This window comes from Amblyomma maculatum, chromosome 9, assembly GCF_055883805.1.
Source record: "Amblyomma maculatum isolate TAMU_Amacu chromosome 9, ASM5588380v1, whole genome shotgun sequence".
NCBI classification, from domain to species: domain Eukaryota; kingdom Metazoa; phylum Arthropoda; class Arachnida; order Ixodida; family Ixodidae; genus Amblyomma; species Amblyomma maculatum.
This window is the reverse complement of record NC_139352.1, coordinates 22330002-22350649: the sequence shown is the minus strand read 5'-3', so window position 1 is coordinate 22350649 and position 20648 is coordinate 22330002. Positions and strand designations below refer to the sequence as shown.

Sequence of the window (20648 nt, the reverse complement as noted above, 5' to 3'; positions counted from 1 at the left end):
AGTCCTGGCTACAGTCCTCGACAACATATTACAGGGATTCGACCGAAGAATTCAGACACGAAGATGCGTGCGTTTGTGTGGACGTGAGTGGGTAATTTGGTGTGTGGGTGTATCAGCTATTGTGCAGAAATTCGTGCTACTGTGTTTTTTTTCAAAGCCCCCTACCCCACCGCTACATACATGGCCTAATCCCACAAGGGCCCACAGTTGTGAAGAAACAAGACTCCTCCATTTCTTTGCCCACAGAGATCAGGACTGCTGCGGGGGAGAAGTGCAATATTGCTTTGGTATCTTTAATTATTCATGTAACTTACAACTAGTGTATAACAGTGGTGTACAGGGTACTCTATTTAATAGTTATTACTTTGAAAGCAGTAATTATGCCTTGAAACCGTTTGACTTGCTCAGGCTATCCGTGAATTAGCAAGGTACTGGCATTAGCAGATCGTTTCCTCCTGCAGACACCGATCGAAGTGGTAAAATGAAGTTAAAAATACGAAAACCGCTAAAAAAAAAAAAAACTGAAACTTATGTCAGAAGTGGGATTCGAACCCACGCCCGGAAGACCGGACTGCGACCTGAACGCAGCGCCTTGGACCGCTCGGCCATCCTGACAACACGTGAACGATAGGATTTGACCTTGTGCCAACACAAGGCATACTTGCCTCGACACACTTGTCGGCTACCGATATCGGTTTCTAACCCACTCCTTGAGTGTTAGGCCTTCCGGTTAAGGCACTTGAAAGAAAATACCAAGCACGGTCATACGGTAGCTAAAGCAAATTATCTACGTTGACAGGCGTTGGGTGTATTTGCAGCCAGGTGCTTTCTGACTGTTATTTCTCATAGAAGTCAGTAGCTGATTTGTAAAGAGGAAGCATTTTTTAGGGCAGGGGTTTCAAACTCATACTGATGTTCGGTCAGTATTGAGAAAATTTTATCCCTTGCGCGCTGCATACCAGACGGTCCTTATAATAAGAAAAACAAAAAACAAAAACAATACCTATTTGCGAACTAAATAAAAATCAACCAAGACGCCTCGTTCCAGGCCAAACTCTCTTTCTTCGTTGAAAAGTGGCGCGTGCTGGATTCAGCCTAAATGCCGGCCGGTGGCGAATGAAACGTCTTGCAGAGAGCAGCTTAAAGGGTACAGCGGTTAATACCTAAGTCACACATCCTCAAAAGAAAGCAAGATGCGCACTAGGAGATGATATTGACGGCAAGCTGTCCGGTCCGTCTATCTTGAGGTCAGCGCATGTCCGTCCGAAGTTCACGCAAATTATGGGGCTAATGCGCCTTCTCATTTTCTCAAAGGAGTTTTACCGATTGAGGACGAGCCCTTTTTTATAAGCGAGTAATATGGTAATGCTGACTCGTCCAGCTGGCACGTGCTTAGGGGACAAAGTCTAAACTTTTTGGAGTCGGTGGGCAGCAACTTAGAGCTCAGCGTGTTTGAGATCTCTGTACAGGGCTCTGCATCTGGTCTAAAGTATACTATGCCCTCTCTATAATGTCAGTACTTTTATAAGCCAGGCTAGCAGCCTCAATATCTTAAAGGAGTAATGACACCAATTATTCATTATTGATATAAACAGCGCGAACACGAAAACAAGTACCAACTCGCCCAACAAAGTATCTTGGACACCAATTATATTTTGGAAAGACTAGTATGCAATTTTTAATATCTCATATAGCGATGGGATGAAGCTTGATTTTGTTTATAGAATTTTGAGCCAGCCTTAAAGAGGACAAAGAAATATTTTCTTGAATTGAAAACAGCTTATAGGCGTTTATAGCCAATCAATGTTTTGTTTTTATTTCTATCAGAACAGTTGATTATTTTGTCGTGAGAGCGGTTCTATTTCTGCGACGTCGTCTCAGAGCTCTTTGGAGTTCAGTAGATCGCTTAGCACATTAATCGTTTCCCCTTAAGACAGAACGAATAGAACCAGTGAATCACCTATAAAGATTTTCGGAAATCACGGCCTCGCTACGGAGCGCTAGGGGTAGACATGCAGCATAGAAGGTTTCTAGGACCGAAAAGCTCGTGCTCGGCTTCCCCACTAGCACGCGCCGGTGAACTTAATTTTACTCTTCTGCACATTCCATAGCAGTCACCAAGGCGGCGGCATGAAGCGTCAAACTTAGCTTCACCGTGTTGAGACGTCGGTGAGCGTTGCAAAATTTTTTATTCAGGCAATGTTGGCCTTTCAGGTATTTGCCGGTTATTATTTGCCTAAAATAAGGTCTGTATTTTCATTTAAGGGATATTAGGAACAAAAACTGTCCCACGGTATTCAAATCGGCGGTGTGTCGACTCTGCGGCAAAGAAAAAGTCCTAAATTGGTGATTGTGTGTGTGTGTGTGTGTGTGTGTGTGTGTGTGTGTGTGTGTGTGTGTGTGTGTGTGTGTGTGTGTGTGTGTGTGTGTGTGTGTGTGTGTGTGTGTGTGTGTGTGTGTGTGTGTGTGTGTGTGTGTGTGTGTGTGTGTGTGTGTGTGTGTGTGTGTGTGTGTGTGTGTGTGTGTGTGTGTGTGTGTGTGTGTGTGTGTGTGTGTGTGTGTGTGTGTGTGTGTGTGTGTGTGTGTGTGTGTGTGTAACTGCGGAAATTTTTATTATAGAAACAAACTGGCTTTTGCTCTAAATAGCACAGGTCATTATTTCTGCGAAAACTTAATTGAACAGTCAATTCGTATTATCGGCTTCAGCGTCCGTCGAGTCTGGTTGTGTTGTAGGAAACACTTGAGATTTTAATTGTCTCACGTTCGTGTGCGTTCCGTCGATCCCTGCACTTACGCAGATGGCTGGCATCACGCCATGTTTGTTTTACTTGAAACGGCGAAAGAAGTTCACTGTGCTGCCGTTCTCATACTATACCCCCCCCCCCCCTTTCCCCTTCCTCCCACCTTCTTTTCACTTCATTTTCTTTTTGCGCTTGCACGAACTGGACGCCGTGTAACAACCTGCTTACTTACGCCGTTCTTACTTCGCTTTATTTGAGCAATGCCATCTGCAATCGGACCCCCAAGAGCCAGAAGCGTTATAGCTAAGACACGTTCGTGGTAGTTCGGTACAAGTGCATTATCCAATCAGTAGTCTTATGTAAGCACATGAGCGTCAACGAAATGGTATAGCAAATGGCCTGTGACGTAGCCTAATCATGGTAGCAAACAAGACGTCCTGCGCGCAACTGTAAAATCGCAAATCTATGTTAGACGCAGAGAATGTGTCGGCTGTTCTAATAGGGCGAATTCCAAGCGTGGACAAATGTAGGCATGGGTGACAGAGAATCATTAGAGCACATAGGTATCGGAAACTTGATATGGCTTCGTCTTCGGGGCCTGTACGTTCTGAGTAGCGCGGAGATCTATTTGAATGGATGGTAGACTACACGCACTGGCATCAAACCTGATTGGTCACTGTACGGTCTCTCAGGTATCGCCGCCTTAATTAACTATTGTCCACGAATTTAAGCTTTTTGTATCTGTTCTCGGATTACACGGTTAGTTTTAGTTCGCTATCCCTGGTTTAGAACCATGCCAACTGTAATCATCATCACCATCATCACCGTCCGATCAAGTAAATACAGAGCAGGACAGATTACTCTCCCATATACCTCAAATATCCGCGTCCTGTAGCAGCTGCGGTCACCTTGTATGCGCAAACTCCCTAATTACACACAGTCGCCTCCCTCACTACCGATTCGTGATAGACCTACCCTCTCTTAACATCGATTCCGTTAAAACAAGGCGAGATGTGGTGTCAAGCATCTAGAATTTTGAATATTTCAATACCCTGCTTCCTCCGCGTAGTACAACACCATCCAGTGATCTGTTCCAGCCTGCGATATAGTCCTAGCCCAGAAACAGTGGCCCGTATCATGAGTTAGGAGGAAAAAAAATCGAAAGGACTATGCGGCCATGAAAAGAGGCCCGTGTCCGCGTAGTAAGTTCTCGGCTTCTCACAATGCGACAGGCCACAAGTTAGCTGCCGTTGCCGACCGCGGTGCAACCACAGACCAACCTAGTCTGCCGGTATTGCGTAGTAGCAGTGCCTGTTCTCCTACCGGTTGGAGGAGAGGCACAGAGAGAGAGAGAGAACAAGAGGCGTTCGCGAGCGAGCCATGTTTGCTCTCGGCAAACAAGGTTTCTCGCCGCCGGGCAGGTTGCCTCCAAAGCTGCTGCGTGCTTCACTGTCCGCCGAACGTCGGCAGGGCGCAGAAGTCGCTTGCTGCGGAGCTGTCAGCAGCTGTCACGACTCTGCCCCCGAGCAGTGCAGCCATGGCCCGCACTGGTGTGGCCGCGCAATTTGGTGGCCTCATGGCTGCTACGATGGTGCTTCAGAGGCGTTGTGCGATGCGACACACGGCAGGCAACCACAGAAAGTGCAGCTCGCTTCTTCTCCACGTAATATTTGGAAGACTAGGCAAATGACCCTTTAACCTACCTGCCAGATTCCGCTGTTGGATAATTGATCTTGTTATGAAGTTCTGCCTAAGAAGCGATAGTAATGGCTTTGGTGTCATCTCAAACGTTGATGTCATCTCTGCCGACATTTTATAAAAATATAGTGTGTTGATGGCAGTAGATTAACTGCCTTCATTACTGTTGTATATTTGGTCTCGGTTAGAGTTCGTGATCACCGGCCGCCAGAGGCACCAGTGTCGCTTTGAGTACAAAAGTGACCGCATGTTGAAATAAAGGGGGATTTCTTGAATGCTTGGCTGTCCGTTTACATCTGCGGCACAGGCCGCTACAACATTGGCGACGAGGATTGGCCGATTTCGGGGGGCGTGACTTTCGCCGCTTGCTCCCCGGCGCCATGAGTTTTTCGGGACTCGCGCCGCCGTCCCCGTTCCTGCCCGCGCCTGGCCGACCTGCTGTTGCGTGCCCGCAATGGTTCCGCATCTTCGAGAACTACCTGCGTGCTTCGAGCGCCCCCGACTGCACGCCGGATCGTCGCAAGGCACTACTTCTTCACAGTCTCGGCGTAGAAGGTCAGCACATTTTTTACACCCTCCCACCTTTGGACAACACCAAGCTAGGTGAGCAAATTGCTACTGATAAAGCATCGGGCACATGTGACGCTAGGCCTGAAGTATCATCGTGTGATATCGCAGTGGCCGCTCTGCATGCTCATGTTTCGGCAACAAGCAATGTTGTTGCCGAACGGCATCGCTTTAGTAGGCGCGACCAACAAGTTGGTGAATGAGTACATCACTGCATTACGGGAGCGTTCTGCTACATGCTCGTTTCCTGTTGAGGAAGATTCGCTGCGGGAACAGTTCGTTGCGGGTATTTCGTCTCGTAGCTTGCGCGAACGTCTTCTTCTTGGAGGATCGTCTCTCTCTCGTTCGCTAAAGCGGTGCTCACGGCAAGGCAGTTTGAGCAGGCGTACAATGATCTGCAAGAATTTCCTTCTGAAGATGTTGGACGTATAAATACTCGCGGAAATACGCCTACGCGCTTACCATATTCCGACGAGAGCTCGAAGCAGTCACAGAGCCGCCAGTCGCATTGTTATCGCTGCGGTTCATCTCGGCACAATGCGGCATCATTCCGCTGTCCAGCCAAAAGTAAGCATTGTCACCATTGCGGTGTCATGGGTCAATTCCGCTCTGTTTGCAAGAAACGAGACTCCGCTCCGGTTCGTGAGGTAGACAGCGAAAATTCTTGTAGCGAGGAAGTTTTGAGCATTCTGGCTGTGACGACGGCCGCTCTCTCCGCAGTTAACGTCACAGTTTCGATTGGCCGTACGGACAAAACTTTCCTTGTAGATTCTGGGTCATCTGTTTCCATTGTTACACAGAACCTTTTCAAGCAGCATTTTGAAGACCACATTCTTCTTGCCCCAGCAGTTCGGTTACTAGACTATTCAAAACAGCCAATTCCTGTTCGCGGCTGTTTCTTCGCTGACGTTACGTACAAAGCTGGCACAACAAGACTTTTTTTATGTTGTAGAACAAGACACCTCACTCTTGGGTATCGATGCCATCAAGGCGCTCGGTCTACAGATTGATGGGTCATCCCTTCAATGCCTTGAAACGACGCTAACGTCTAATTCTCGAAGGGAACAGTGCTCTGACCCGACAAAAGCCGGGCAGGACATTAACTTCCCAAAGGAATTAGTTGAAGAGTTTGAATCTATTTTAGATCCAGGCCTTGGCCTCGCAAAAGGTTTTGTGCACCACGTCAAACCGTGATCTACATGCAGTGCAGCCATTCCAATCAAAACTTCGGCGCCTTCCGCTCTCACTGCGACCATTGGTCTCGGAAGAGCTCCGTCGGTTGGAAAATATGGATGTGATAGAGAGGGTGGAAGCATCTGAATGGATGTCACCCATTGTGGTCGTTAAAAAGAAAGAGGTAGGCATTCGCCTCTGTGTAGACCTTCGACAAGCAAACAAAGCTGTCGTAGCAGACAGCTTTCCCCAGTTATCATCTCGAGAGTTCCATGCTTTTCTGCAGGATCGCGGCATCCGCTTGCGGCCTTAAGCCGTATACTACCCCCAAGCAAACGGTCAAGTAGAACGGTTTAACAGAGTTTTTAAAAGTTTTGTTCAAGTAGCTACACTCGAGCAGCGTCCCTTATGCCAAATGGTAACAGAATACTTGGGCGTTTACCGTTGCACGCCGCATGCCACAACTGCAGTTGCCCCAGCACTTCTCCTGCATGCACGTCTGCCAAGAACTCGGCTTGATGTGGTTGGGTACCCGTCAGCCATATTTTCGACGAACCCTAGTGCAGAGCTCCACCCCATACGCGAGCGGGTGAAGCAAAAACAACAATCCAGTAAGCTCTACACACACGCTCGTAGGGAAGCAAGGGAAACCAAAGTGGATGTTGGTGACCTTGTACCGGTACGGAGACCTACAACTGCCTTTAAAGGTGACTTCGCTTTTAGTAGCCCAAGAAAAGTGATAAGAAAGCAGGGGCAATCATCTTTTCACCTTGATGATGGAAAAACGTGGAACGTTTCAAAATTGTCGAGAATGCCACGAGCTTCTGTGCATCCCTTTGTGGGTGGGGTGAAAGGAATGGTACAAATGATACCGCTATGGAAAGTAGCTCACCGCCTACCATGGACGGACCAGTTTCAGAAGCGCCAACCGGGACTTCAGCTGTGGCTGCTGCTAAGCAGCCGCCTATGCCACCAGTGACCTGCTGTGAGCCGGAAGAGACTTCGCCTGCCGCCAGTGGGTTCTCTGAAGCATCGGGACCACAGCGTAGGGTACAGCCACTAACTCTCTGCATGAGTGTTGAGTTTGCTGAGTTTGAAAGATATTTACATTATTGGAAGTGTATCTTCTTTTTTTTTATATATGTTTGTATTAAGTGCTAGGACAAGCACGTTGTCGTTACTGCAAATATAATTACGTAAATAAGCATGCACTAACGTACTACCACCACTAAATTACTAACCCATGTAGCCGTTTTTATAAGGAAGGGAATATGTTGTATATTTGGTTTCGGTTAGAGTTTGTGATCACCGGCCGCCAGAGGCACCAGTGTCCCTCTGTGTATATAAGTGACCGCATGTTGAAATAAAGGGGGATTTCGTGGTTGCTTGGCAGTCCGTGTACGCCTGCGGCACACGCCGCTGCAACAATTACTTCCAAATTCCAGTTGAAGTTTTACTCATGCGAAAGAAGTCTGTTCTTGACTCAGTCATCAGAAGACTGCACCCAATCCTGGCGCGGACCACAGCACTGGCACTTAGAAAAGAGGACCGACACATTTACAACCTGACGCACGAAGTTATTAAAAAGCAGGAAAGTAAAACTTGTGCGAGAATTAGAGGGAAAGTCTGCTTTTTCATCTTTTGCCAGTAGTCCCATAAATAAATATCAATGCACCTTTCTGTTAAACATCTTTCATTTTACTTTTTTTGTGTAAGTTAGAAAGTGGCGTAGCTTTTATATTCCAAGAAGAAGCTAGCTTAAAGGCATCAACCACGGCTGGCAGAAGAGAACGCTCAGAAGAAGATATTTAATACTAACGTTGTAGCGGTCAGTAAATTAGAAACGGCAGCAAATCTACACGCAACACAGCCTAAGGTCGACGGCGTGACTAGCACAAAACACGATCATCACAGCAGGAAGTATCACACTGAGATGATTCCCTGAGCTATGCCGGTCTTTAGCTGTGTTTGACAGAACAGTGCGAGCCAACAGATAGAGCTAATTATGTGCCTAACTTATGTAAGTCTTAGGGCAACGGCCTCAACTGTTTTTGGAAAAGAAAGCCAATGCATTTCTATTCACCAGATATATCCCGACAGAACTCTTGATGAGTGCTCACATCAAATGACTTTCTTATGCGCTTGTTCATATCCTGGGAATCCTCAGCTTGTGTAAGAAAATGCCATTTTCTCAGAAATATGTGAAAAGAAAATGCCTCTTTCTATTACTGCACGTTGCTGTACCGAAGGCAACATTAACCAAAACCTTTCCACTCCGGTCAAAATAATCCAAATCTCACGATAGGCTGTGCTCACGAGGTGAAATAAAAGTACCGTCGATACAGAACTGCACCTAATCTCCATCTAAGTGGAGATCAGTACGGACCTTCAGGACGCTATTTCTGTCTCTTTTTGCTCCTCTGCTAAAAGCGCCCTTTTTAACGCTAAGCACCAGCGATAATCTGAGTGGTCGAAGAGGCCACCCTGGTCAATATGAAAAGTATGGAAGGCACCGCAGCCCCCTTGAGAGCTGCCACGGACAGGGTCCTCGATATGTGGATTATTTTGCGATCGCGCATTAAGCTCACGAGCGCTTCGGGACCGGATCCACGCTGTGGAAGTGTTCGTGCGTTGCCCGTCAGCGGTTCTGAAAGTGGGCGGGTCAGCTAAACCCAAAGCCGCCGTGGTGGCTACCCGCCTGCAGTACTAGCGGTGACAGCAAAGATTATAGTTTCCAGGTTTGTTTCCCCGCAAAGGCGAGCTGCCGCTGTTGTGAGCCTAGCCGGAGTCTACGCCTCGAGCGGCTTCTCAGGAAACGAGCACCTCCGTATGCGCTCCGTTTGTCGATTTAACTTTTGCTTGTCGTGCGTCTTCAGGTGAGGAGGCTGATATTTCAATATACAAATTGCAAAAAATGTTGGGCCAATAGCCGAAGCTAGTTTAGGCACATACATACATACATACATACATACATACATACATACATACATACATACATACATACATACATACATACATACATACATACATACATACATACATACATACATACATACATACATACATACATACATACATACATACATACATACATACATACATACATACATACATACATACATACATACATACATACATACATACATACATACATACATACATACATACATACATACATACTGTTACGGACTTGTTCTAAAACAGAGCACGGAGGAAGAAATAAGGAAGAGGAAGAAGAAGTGTGCGCGCCCGTTCGACCTTTGTCTGGTGGCACTTGTGTCGTTCCCGCTAGCCGTGTGTACCTAGCGTACTGAACCGACCAGAACGTCTCCGTCGCGACGCTAAGGGCGTAACAATACATACATACATACATACATACATACATACATACATACATACATACATACATACATACATACATACATACATACATACATACATACATACATACATACATACATACATACATACATACATACATACATACATACATGCATACATGCATACATGCATACATGCATACATGCATACATGCATACATACATACATACATACATACATACATACATACATACATACATACATACATACATACATACATACTCAGCAGTGGAGACACGCTAAAGGACATGTAACAAATATTTTCAGGCTTATACACAAGCAAACGTAACAATCAATGAGCACACAAAGTAAAGTACAAAAAACAACATCATAACAGCAAAGAAATGAAAAGCAGGCATGCACATACACAAATTATTTTAGGCGGCTTGCATAATTCAGAGATCACGGAATACAGTTCCCTATCTGAAGAAAATGAAAACAACCAAGACATACACATTTGGTAGCGCCAGAAATGTAAGCATTTCTTATCTATTTTATTTAGTGTTATAATAATATAATTCTGTCAAATTAAAATCTTTTGATGGAAAATAAAAAGTTATTTGCCATTTTAATTTCAAGTGGAATATTATTCCATATTTTTACACCGACATACTGTATTAGGCGCTGGCCGTAAAAGTTTCTTGTGATAGGAAGGTTAAAGTTTATATACAAGTATTTTCAGACTTTGGACTTTGTGAGAGCCATGACGTGTGTGGGTATTTCCCATAACTGGAGTCATAATTCCGTTCCTCAGGTTGGTACAATATTTTCAATTGTTCCGTGCAGTTTTCCACTCTTGTCTGGCCATCGTAGAACAATTAGATGTAAAGCAACTCCTTCCATAGTGTTCTGTATAATACTTTACCACGCTTATTTATTCATTAATTTCTTTTTCTAAGAAAAAAAAAGTAACCAGCGACCGTAATAACCTGGAGAGAAAATTTAACTGAATTATGAAGTCTGCAGCGCTGGCTGCGCGAAAGGAAGAACGTATTTCTCTTGTCCAGGAAACACGTGATATTTTCATTTTATGAGCAAAGGTGTCCTGTTTGAGACTACCACGGAAAGCGTTCTCGATATGTGGATTAAACACGTCAGTTCTTGAACGGGCGCATGTAATCAATCGGAAAGAAGATAACACTGTTCCTTGCATTTACAAATTAAACGCAAAATATCATTACTTGATGTGCATGTCAAGTGGTTGAAATTGTCCAGTAACACTTTTTATGAAGAAACTTTGTTGCACACTTTGCCTTGAGGAGCTTAATCGGAGCTAGTTGTTTCATAGCTTTAATAAATTAACACACCGCAAAGAAACCGTCTCTTATGTTGTCTTCTTCTCGTGCCCGATTTCTTTGAGCTGTGTTAATTTGTTCCAACCATTTTTCCTCCCGCCCTAACATGCAATGCAGTAATGAGTACGTCCGGGGTACAGGTATGGATATGTCACCCCCAAAATCCAGCTATATTCCGGTTGCAAACAACAATAGAATAAAACAACTAACAACGAAAAGATTCACGCTAAAACTACAAATAAGGTATTGCAAGAGGCGGCCGAGTTGAGAGTCCTTGTCCTAAACATTCATAAACCTATCAAATGAACACAATGACTCTTTAGGATGACAAAAGTAGTTGCCACTTCCTGAATCTTTATTAGGCGTATTTTGTCCAAGGGAGTATGAGCCCGGATGATGATGATGGGAAGACGCCTTGCACAATAGATGCTACGGCCCAGGATACTATACCAGGCGCAGTTACATAGAATCACGATGCAACAATAGATGGTGTTGGGAACAATAACTATGAACACAATGCGCACAATCACGACCTTACCAAAACTTATCCCAATCTCAAACCTTTTCTTGCACCTAAACGCATTGACCGAACTAATCGAACAGCGAGAGTCAACAAGAAATCTGAAGCGAAAGTATGCTATGCTCATAGCATTCTTGTACAATGTTGTGACAGTGAAAACATCGAGGCTGACCCCCCTCCATGGGAATTCACGACTATTATTAAGAACAAGACGACCAAGCTTTTATAGAGAAGAGAAGGCCGCATTTCAACCTCTGGTTGATGTGCTCCCAGAAACCTGTATTGCATATACGAACGCGTTGATTATCCAGAACAGCGGCAGAAGAGCAGTGACTGGTCCTACACACAGAGAGCTAAACGTAGATAATAAGTATCAGAACTGCCGGACACGCTTCTGATAAAACTTTATACAATCCGCGATGCAATCTAAATGAAATAGTCTATAACAGAATGCCACACGTATGTAGACTCCTTGCCATCCATAAAAAAACTAAAAATAGTGACAAAACACTATATGTTGATCAGAAATTTCCTGCACTCATAAGAAAATAGATGCGCACCCGGATGCACTGGGAACAAGAAGATGCTTAGAACGCTGGGGAGAGAAACGCGACTACCTTACAACCAAGTACCAAAAACAAATACCCCTCCCCCCCTCCCCCCGAGGCTCCCGTTCGATGTCCGTTCCGCTCTCCCCTTCTTAGCATCCTCTTTCAGGAAAAGTACGCGGGCCCTCACTCCCCCGTGAATTTACCCTCTCCCTCTTAACTAGATTGAAGGACATACTTCTTAGAAGGATAAGGTATTGGGCGGCTCTAACCCCATTAGTCACATGCCGATGGGCCGCTCAAAAGTCTTTGGACCTGTCACCTGTCCGAAGTGATCCACATCGTCTGCAGATGTGAATGTTCGCCACCTGCCGTGGACATGTGCAAGGACAATGGAGTCAAGAACGCAAAGTTAGCAGGAGGTGGAATGAATAGCGGACGACAAGAGAAGATTTCCCCAAGTGGGTGACCGAGCGCAACAAGAGTCTTCGCCGGTTCCTACAAGAAAAGGTTTTCATTATTTTATATCTTACGCTTTATGGAAAGCTTGTGAAATAAAAATATACGAATTAGTTCACGCCGCCTGATGCGATAAGCCGCGAAGCTTAACTCCGCGAACTTTTCTGCAATTACTTAATCGAAGACAGCGGCACTAACCTAAGTAAAGAGCTTTTGTTCAGCTGTCCCTTATAAACATGATGTGGTACTCCAGTTTTTCTCTGAATGCCACGGACTTCAATCTGCGACCTGTAAAAACAACAGGACATCAGTTGCCATGGTTTCATATCAAGATAAGTGCGGCACCTCTGCGCTAGCGAACCTAGCTCGCCCATATCGCGCTCCGCTGCATATATTAGCAGCTCTACCACCAAGTATAAAAAGCAAATAAAAATGAACGCAATTTCCGCCAGGATACGTATCCAACTACCCGTCTCCTGAGCAGGAGTTTGTTGCCACTGCAGCCATAAAGTGTCTGGAGCTTCCATATTCCAGCGGCCCTGATAAAATGTCTCGCCAAAGAATCATGAGACCTACAAAAGAGCCGCTTCAAAAGCTCTTCTAGCCGAAAAGAAAAGACAAAAAAGATCCCACCAACAAGAACGACGACGAGCTTCAGCGCGAAACCGCCGCGATCAAACGGTCTCGATGCTTTCCGCATTCCCTCTTTCTCCCCTTATCCCCCCGTTCTTCCCAATTCCCTCCGGCTGCATTGCGAGGCATAGAGTTCCAGTGGCAGTAGAACACAGCGGCCTCCCTTTTCTCCCTCCTCATCCCATTCGAGAAGAGGCAAAGCAAGGCGCAACGTCGCCCGGGTCTCCCTCTGATCCGTAGGGATGACCTCCATTTCGACGGCGGCGAGCGGCGCGTATCGTCTCGGCTCCCAGTCGGAGCAGCGTCTTCCGTCCACAATCCCCGGCGAACGCTTCATAACCACCGGACCGAGACCATAGCACCACCAGTTTCCACTTCCCACCCTCACGTTCTCCCTCCTTCCGCCAGCTCCCTCGATTCTCCCGGCCGTATCTCGTGCGTCCCTGCGCTCCCGACCGCTTCCCAACACGCACGCACATAGACCAGGCCGAAACCCCGTCAGCGTCGTACTCGACGACAGCGGCGGCGGTGGCAGCAGAGCGGTTGAAATCCAAACCCTCTGCTCTCCCTCACTGCCGGCCGGCTTTCCCTTTGCTGCCTTCATTTGACAGCGCTCCCGAATTCCTATCGACCCCTTTCACGTATCGCCCCCTTTCCAGAAGGCTCTCCCCATTTCCTTCCTTGGTTGCTTTCCACTCTCCCCCTCCCCTCTCCCTCCTTTCCCTGACCACCTTTCCGCCCACTTTTCTACCCTCAGGCATGTGCCAGTCCCACCTCTCCTCCTCTCCCTCCGTCTTCCTCCGAGCGTTCTTCCCGCTTCCCCAAGGCCCCTGGTCGATCACGGGCAGCAACCCACCTTTTCCCCCCATTGCTTCCCGGCTGGCGCTCTTCCCTCCCGTTTCCCTCCACCCAGTGGTTGCGCGCGGCGTTATTTCGCGGACGAGCGTGCCTGCACTAATCCCTCCCTTCCCTCTCTATTCAGGAAGCCTCAGTGTCTTTCTTTTTCTTGCCGGGCCTATAGCCTTTTGCCCATTTCTTCCCTGCCTCCGATCTCTTCCCAACCCGCCGACCTTTCGTGAAGTCGTAGAATGCCTCTTCCAATGCGCCGCCACTGCTGCCGTCAAGCTCTGAACGCTGCACAAGCCGACACAGGAGGCCTTACCGTTTTCCTATTTTCTTGTATCTTCACTGTTCGTATTTTCCCGCTTCCTTTTCCAAGGCGCCCCATCAGCACGCTGAGAGAACGGGCCTGCCTTGGCTGCCTTCTGCCCATAAACTTTGTCGCTTTCTTCTAGCTCCGAGCCATCTCTAGGAAAAGGCGACTGCGCCCAGGCAGTCAGGCAGGGCCTCGCAGGCACCCTTGTCTTCCACATCTTCGAGCGCACCTCGCTGCCTGATTTGCGCCTTGGCGCCCTTCTTAATCATTTGGGGGTTTGTTGCGAGGTGTACGAGCCTGAGACGTCATGCACGCGGAATTCAATCCTTTGGAGAGGCCCGCGTAAAATCGAAAATGTTAAAGGCTGTGGAAACCTAGGGTATAAAGAATGCCCTTTTGGTGCTATTTATGGGGAAAAGAATTGTAGTCGAAATGTTAAATTTCATGCCCGAATGCTGTACCGTCAGATTTTCGCAGAACGCGTTGTGTTGAGCGAATGTATGAGGGCAAGAACTGAATCCTTATGTTAATCCTTAGATTTTCGCTGCTTGAATGTTAAAACTTCGACCTCGAAAACATTGCTCAAACTGCCTAGCAACTGTTCTCGACTAAGGTCATAGCTTCTAGTTAGAACGGTTCTTGTTGGTTTCGCACTCGCTTGCCAACTAGATTTCCGTCTGGAATCTAAAAATGGCGCGATGTGTTTAGTGCGCTATCTAGCACTAGAGCTCTCATTCAGTCTTTTAGCAGTTGCGTCCATTATAGCCTTTAGGCTCCTGCGGCAGCTGCGCTCTGCGACACGCGTTTGTGTTTGTCGACGGTTTATGTGACGTCACAAGGCCGTACGTCAGGGGCCAGTTGGCAGCCTATTTGAGATCGAAACTGAACGTACTGGGACCCTTGGATGGTGAGTTAGGCTGCTCTCTTAGGACAGGTAGGCACAACTAGACGGACTGGCTGAAGCGGGTATTTATATCTATGTCAGGCGGTCTTTCATATAATACGAAAAGGCCAAAGTCTTTCTTGCCTCATATGCGGGGCGTGCACAGAAAGCCCGTACAGAAAATTCCTTCGCTTTAGCACTTAAAGAAAAAGTCTGTCTCCACCGGGAATCGAACCATTATACCGCCAATTCCAGAAGTGCGCGCAAACCACTACTCTACACCGGGCTCATAAGAATCCGATCGTAATTATCCTTGCGTAGCGTAAGAAGGACAATGACGTTGCAGTTAGTGATAATGACAATGATATAGTAGCAATGATAATGACAATGTAGTTGATTATAATGATAATAGTAACCATGACAATGACGATACATTTAGTTGATAAGGATAATCATTATAGATAGATAGATAGATAGATAGATAGATAGATAGATAGATAGATAGATAGATAGATAGATAGATAGATAGATAGATAGATAGATAGATAGATAGATAGATAGATAGATAGATAGATAGATAGATAGATAGATAGATAGATAGATAGATAGATAGATAGATAGATAGATAGATAGATAGATAGATAGATAGATAGATAGATAGATAGATAGATAGATAGATAGATAGATAGATAGATAGATAGATAGATAGATAGATAGATAGATAGATAGATAGATAGATAGATAGATAGATAGATAGATAGATAGATAGATAGATAGATAGATAGATAGATAGATAGATAGATAGATAGATAGATAGATAGATAGATAGATAGATAGATAGATAGATAGATAGATAGATAGATAGATAGATAGATAGATAGATAGATAGATAGATAGATAGATAGATAGATAGATAGATAGATAGATAGATAGATAGATAGATAGATAGATAGATAGATAGATAGATAGATAGATAGATAGATAGATAGATAGATAGATAGATAGATAGATAGATAGATAGATAGATAGATAGATAGATAGATAGATAGATAGATAGATAGATAGATAGATAGATAGATAGATAGATAGATAGATAGATAGATAGATAATGTTTATTTAAGTGTGCCTCAACAGCCAAGTGGTCTAAAGGAGCGCACACTAGGTCAGATACATCAGAATGACCACTTAAAACATTTAAAACATTATAGTAGCGATAGTGATGGTGATGATAGTAGGTATGACAATGACGATGCAGTTAATGAAAGCAGTCCTGTTAAGTGGCTTTCCAATTTTCGTTCTTCAGCAGACTTACGCCCAGTCCTGTAATATTAAATTATGACTGCATGTTAATGAGCATGTGCGGGCCAAAACCGAATTGCCCCTTGTTGTTCTTCATGGGTTTATACTATTCCAATCGTAGTCACAATTGTTGGCAGCGGCTCGGTAAGATAAAAAGTTGTAAGTTTGGATATAGAAAGCTAACACCGATTCGATGTAGACCAATTGCGGTTTTAAGTATTGGAAATGCATGATGCCTTTTCGTCAGTTGCTTGCTTTTTGCAATTTTCCAATTAGGCTTTTATTTTCGTCTCTTTCTTGTGATGAGGGTAGCGGTCCATTTAGTGGCATTATTGAGATAAGTGTAGTTAGGGGAGTGGATATACTTATGTAGAAGCCGCTGAAAGCACACACACACAAAAAAAGAGAAATGACTGCTGGAAATCATGCCTGCTACTGCAAATTCAGGTGGGGTGAGACTGAATAATGTCTCAAAATTTGACTGTACAGCAGTGGTAATGAAAGTTATGGCGATAAAAATTTCAAGAAATATATTGGTAGACACAGCTTGCATTAGAGTTACATTTTGGTTTTAAATTTGAAGTAGTATTTTTATTTTTGTTTTTATTGTTTTCCTGCATGTACCTTTTCGTCAGATCTAGTGTCCGCAGATTATTTCAATTTTGCCTAAAGGTAGTAACAAAGCTTTACCCAAGTGAAACTAAATTTATGTGCGTACAACAAAAACTTGTTTTGATTTCTTTTACTTGTGTCTGTAAGTCGAAATTGCAACTTATGACTGGTATTTCTATGCTAAAAAATTAAAATGCACCTATAGGATATTCATTCTAGTTCGAGGTATGTAAATGCCATAAATAACACATGTGAGAATTTTGTTTGCTTATGCCTTATAGTTCCCGAGAAAAAGGCGCACAAGCTTCCAAAAAATATTGTTTTGAGAAAAAAGCCAATGCAGTCTTTGAAAATATTTTTATTCTTCAAAAATTTTTATTGTCAGCATTGCTGCATTGCTATACTCTTTGGCATTGTTCGTTCGGTTCTTTTTTTTTTTTCCTTGTTTCGCTTCAGGTGTCAGCTTCAAATCACTTTTTGGACCCGTATTTCGTCTACTGAGTAAGCGTTGACACACACAGAGGTCCCTATGGTGGCTTTAAAATATTTCAGCCTTTTCGTGCTACATTTCTATCATTAAAGTACGCATTTGAATCATCGACAGCTGTCTCAACTGTTTTTGAGACTGACAAAGGGGGGTTTAGGACACCTCACCTAAATTAATTGTTTTAGTGCCTTATTGGCATTCTGGATCCTCCCGTAAAGGCATCTTGAAAGCAGTGCGGGTTCTTAAAAGTGGTGGTAAATGGGTTTCACAGAGTCCATCACAAGAGTATATTCCGAACCGAAACTGAAGTTTCTGATCAAAAACTTCAGAACAATTACCTTGTGCAAGTCTTGGAAATGAAGAGGCCACGTCGAGGTACACCCACGTTTCTTGTCAACGTGTCAAAGAAAAAGAACAAAATATTTTTGAAACCGCGAATACCCAAGTGTAATATATTTTCTGAAAGAAAACGAAATTCTCTATCAGTTGATTGTAAAATTTCAAAATCGAATTTTTTGACCAAACGATGTTTACCCCATCTTCGGTTAGCAGCATTTAGTGCATTGGACATTTCACTGCCTTTGGCGCATATTATTATTTAAAGTGGTTCTCGAGCTGCGTTCCCTAGTTTCCTGGAAGCAGGCATGGCCGCAAAACTGATTCGACTTTCTTCCTGAAAGCGTCTGCCGCGTATCGCCACAAGTATAAGGCTCCAGGCTCTATGGCCCGTGCTCCTGTGTTCCCGCTCATAAATTACACGACTGTACGTTAAGGGTCTACGACAGAATGAGCAGATCAACAGGTGTGGTCATCTTTAAAAATGAATAGTTTTTACCATAGTTTGATCACCGTTGCGATGAGCATTTTTCAAGTCACCTACACGTTATATATCCTGAAATAGTCAGCAAATATATTGCTAAAGGTTCTCAGCACTTATAATTTCCACTCCACTGTTATGAGCGCGATATTATATAGCGAAGGTGCTAAAACCGACCTTTGTGGCACGTCTCTGTTTGCGGTGTAATTACCTATTATTTGCCGGGTATTCCGGACAGAAACATCTTGTCCTTGAGAAGAATATGTGCAGCTTGTACGACCTCTATAGTCCATATTATTAACGATGTCCGCATTTAACACGTTGTCATAGGCTTTCGTCATTTCGACAGCCAGTGCGGTCTGTACAATGTGGCTATGAGGCGACACATTTATGGCCTCATCAGCCAGTATAGCCAACCCATTTTCTGTGCCAAGGCTTGAACACTACCCAACTATTCGAGCATACTATTTTTTGTTTTTTTTGACTTCCGACCAAAATGTCAGGCGGGTGGCTATCACCATTAAACAAGTCTTGTAAATTGTGGGCGTTAGCGAGATAGGCCGCAAAGGTTGCAAGCTTGTAGGATATTTTCGAGCCATTGTTATTGATACTACCACCGAGTGTTTCCAGCCGAGTGGCAGTTCTCCACTTTGCCATACCTCATTTATCAGATCCAACAGGCTGTCAGCTGCGTCGCTTTCTAAATTTTTCAAGGCCTCATAAGGAACATCGTCATGTCCTGGGACTTTTTTGGCAGTCGCTTCTTTGATATCAGCCAACAACTTCGATTTGAACAAATGGTGATTATTCTCGCGTTGTCAACCGCGCGTCCTTCATTGATGGACGGGCAGGTGACAGTGCATGAAAAGAGAGAGAGAGAGAGAGCCGCAGCCTGATCTGCAAACTGTGCCATTAGCTGTAATACGAGCCTAATACTTAGTGCGTTATCTTTGATCTGCCTCCCCTTTTCCGTGACTCAAAAAACCATCCAGAGGGCCCTGATGGTTGTTCCGAGTCTAAACGACTGCACCAGTCGTCCAACCTCTTATGAGCCTGCTCGTTTTCATGACACCGCGCCTGTGCTCTCACTCGGTTCCCCACAATTTTTCTTTGAACGTCAGGATCCCAAGCAGTCTGTGTCTCGGCTTGTCTTCGGCATGACCAAAGATCTTGAAGCTAAAGGTTCGGAGTTGGCTGATCTTCTTTCGCTTTCGTTGTAATTGTTTGATCCTTGAGTACCATTTGAAGGGCGGCCACAAGAATGTTGGGCTAACTAAATGAGTTCGAGGATCGTGCCGTGCACCACCCTAACGTGTTACAGAAGCTTTTCTTCGAATTTTCTTTTTTGCTCCAAATTAAAAATTGGGGGAATGGTAAAAAATCTGGGCCCCGAACTCTGCCAGCAATTGTGGTGCACCGAAGCATTTTCACCATGTCAGGACTGGTGAGTGCGTTCGTGTTAGAGGTTGTGTTGAGACTACTGGGTGATTTAGCCGTGTAAAATGTATTTCTGTGAAGGCAGTGGGAACTTAATCAACCCTTTTCGAATCACAATTATGACCCCAAACAGTGTGTGGAGCGTTAAAATCTCCACCTATTAGTATCAGAATTTCACAGTATGAATGACGAATATATTCGCCTACACCCAATACAGTAATTACTGTGTTTCTCAGACGAGCGCACAGAGACACTAATATCAGGGGCATTTTGTTGGGGCGTACGGATAGCGCAACGTCTTCCTGCTGATTATTGCAACACTTACTGAAGTCAAGTGGCATTTGGGGAATGTTGTCCCTAATATAGACGGCAGCTTCCGTTTATATTAACGGTAACATTTCCATCTCTGCTCTTGCTATTTTCTCAGGAATGGAAGGGCACTGGTTATCTATATGTCCTGCCATTGTACAAAGCTGACTATGTTCTTGTATCAATAACGCCCATTATAAAGCTTGTCATATAAGAATTTTTTCTTGATTTCTCCAATCTTATTAAGGAGCCCTCTGCAATTCCATTGCGTAATCTCTTACCAATTTTTTTTTTCGGCTATATGCTGCTTTGCATCAGCTGTGTCATCTGCGTAAGAGTGTCTAGTTGCGCCTCCCACATTGTTGTGCTAGGGGCAGGTTTTATTTTCGAAGCATCTACTCACCATGCTGCCCATACTGCCTGCAGGCGTCCCTTTCCGTTTTTTTTTTTTTAAACTTTACTTCCGCAGTTCGGCGATACGTGCTTTACTCTGCCGTAGCAGCGACATTTGTACTGGAAGCATCGAAATTTCCTTGCCTGCAGGCATCTACTATACCATCCTCAACTTGCGGAAATTCTTCGGCAACAAATGTTGGCTTTCTGCGTTTTGTGCGTCGCCCAGTCTTCATCACT

The 20648-nt window shown here is 44.7% G+C and overlaps 1 non-coding gene across 1 annotated transcript; it reads right to left on the bottom strand.

The window, feature by feature from the left end:
• Positions 1-531: 531 nt before the first annotated feature.
• Positions 532-615, bottom strand: TRNAL-CAG (transfer RNA leucine (anticodon CAG)). The gene has a single exon. It is a non-coding gene; the product is annotated as a tRNA-Leu (tRNA).
• Positions 616-20648: the final 20033 nt, after the last annotated feature.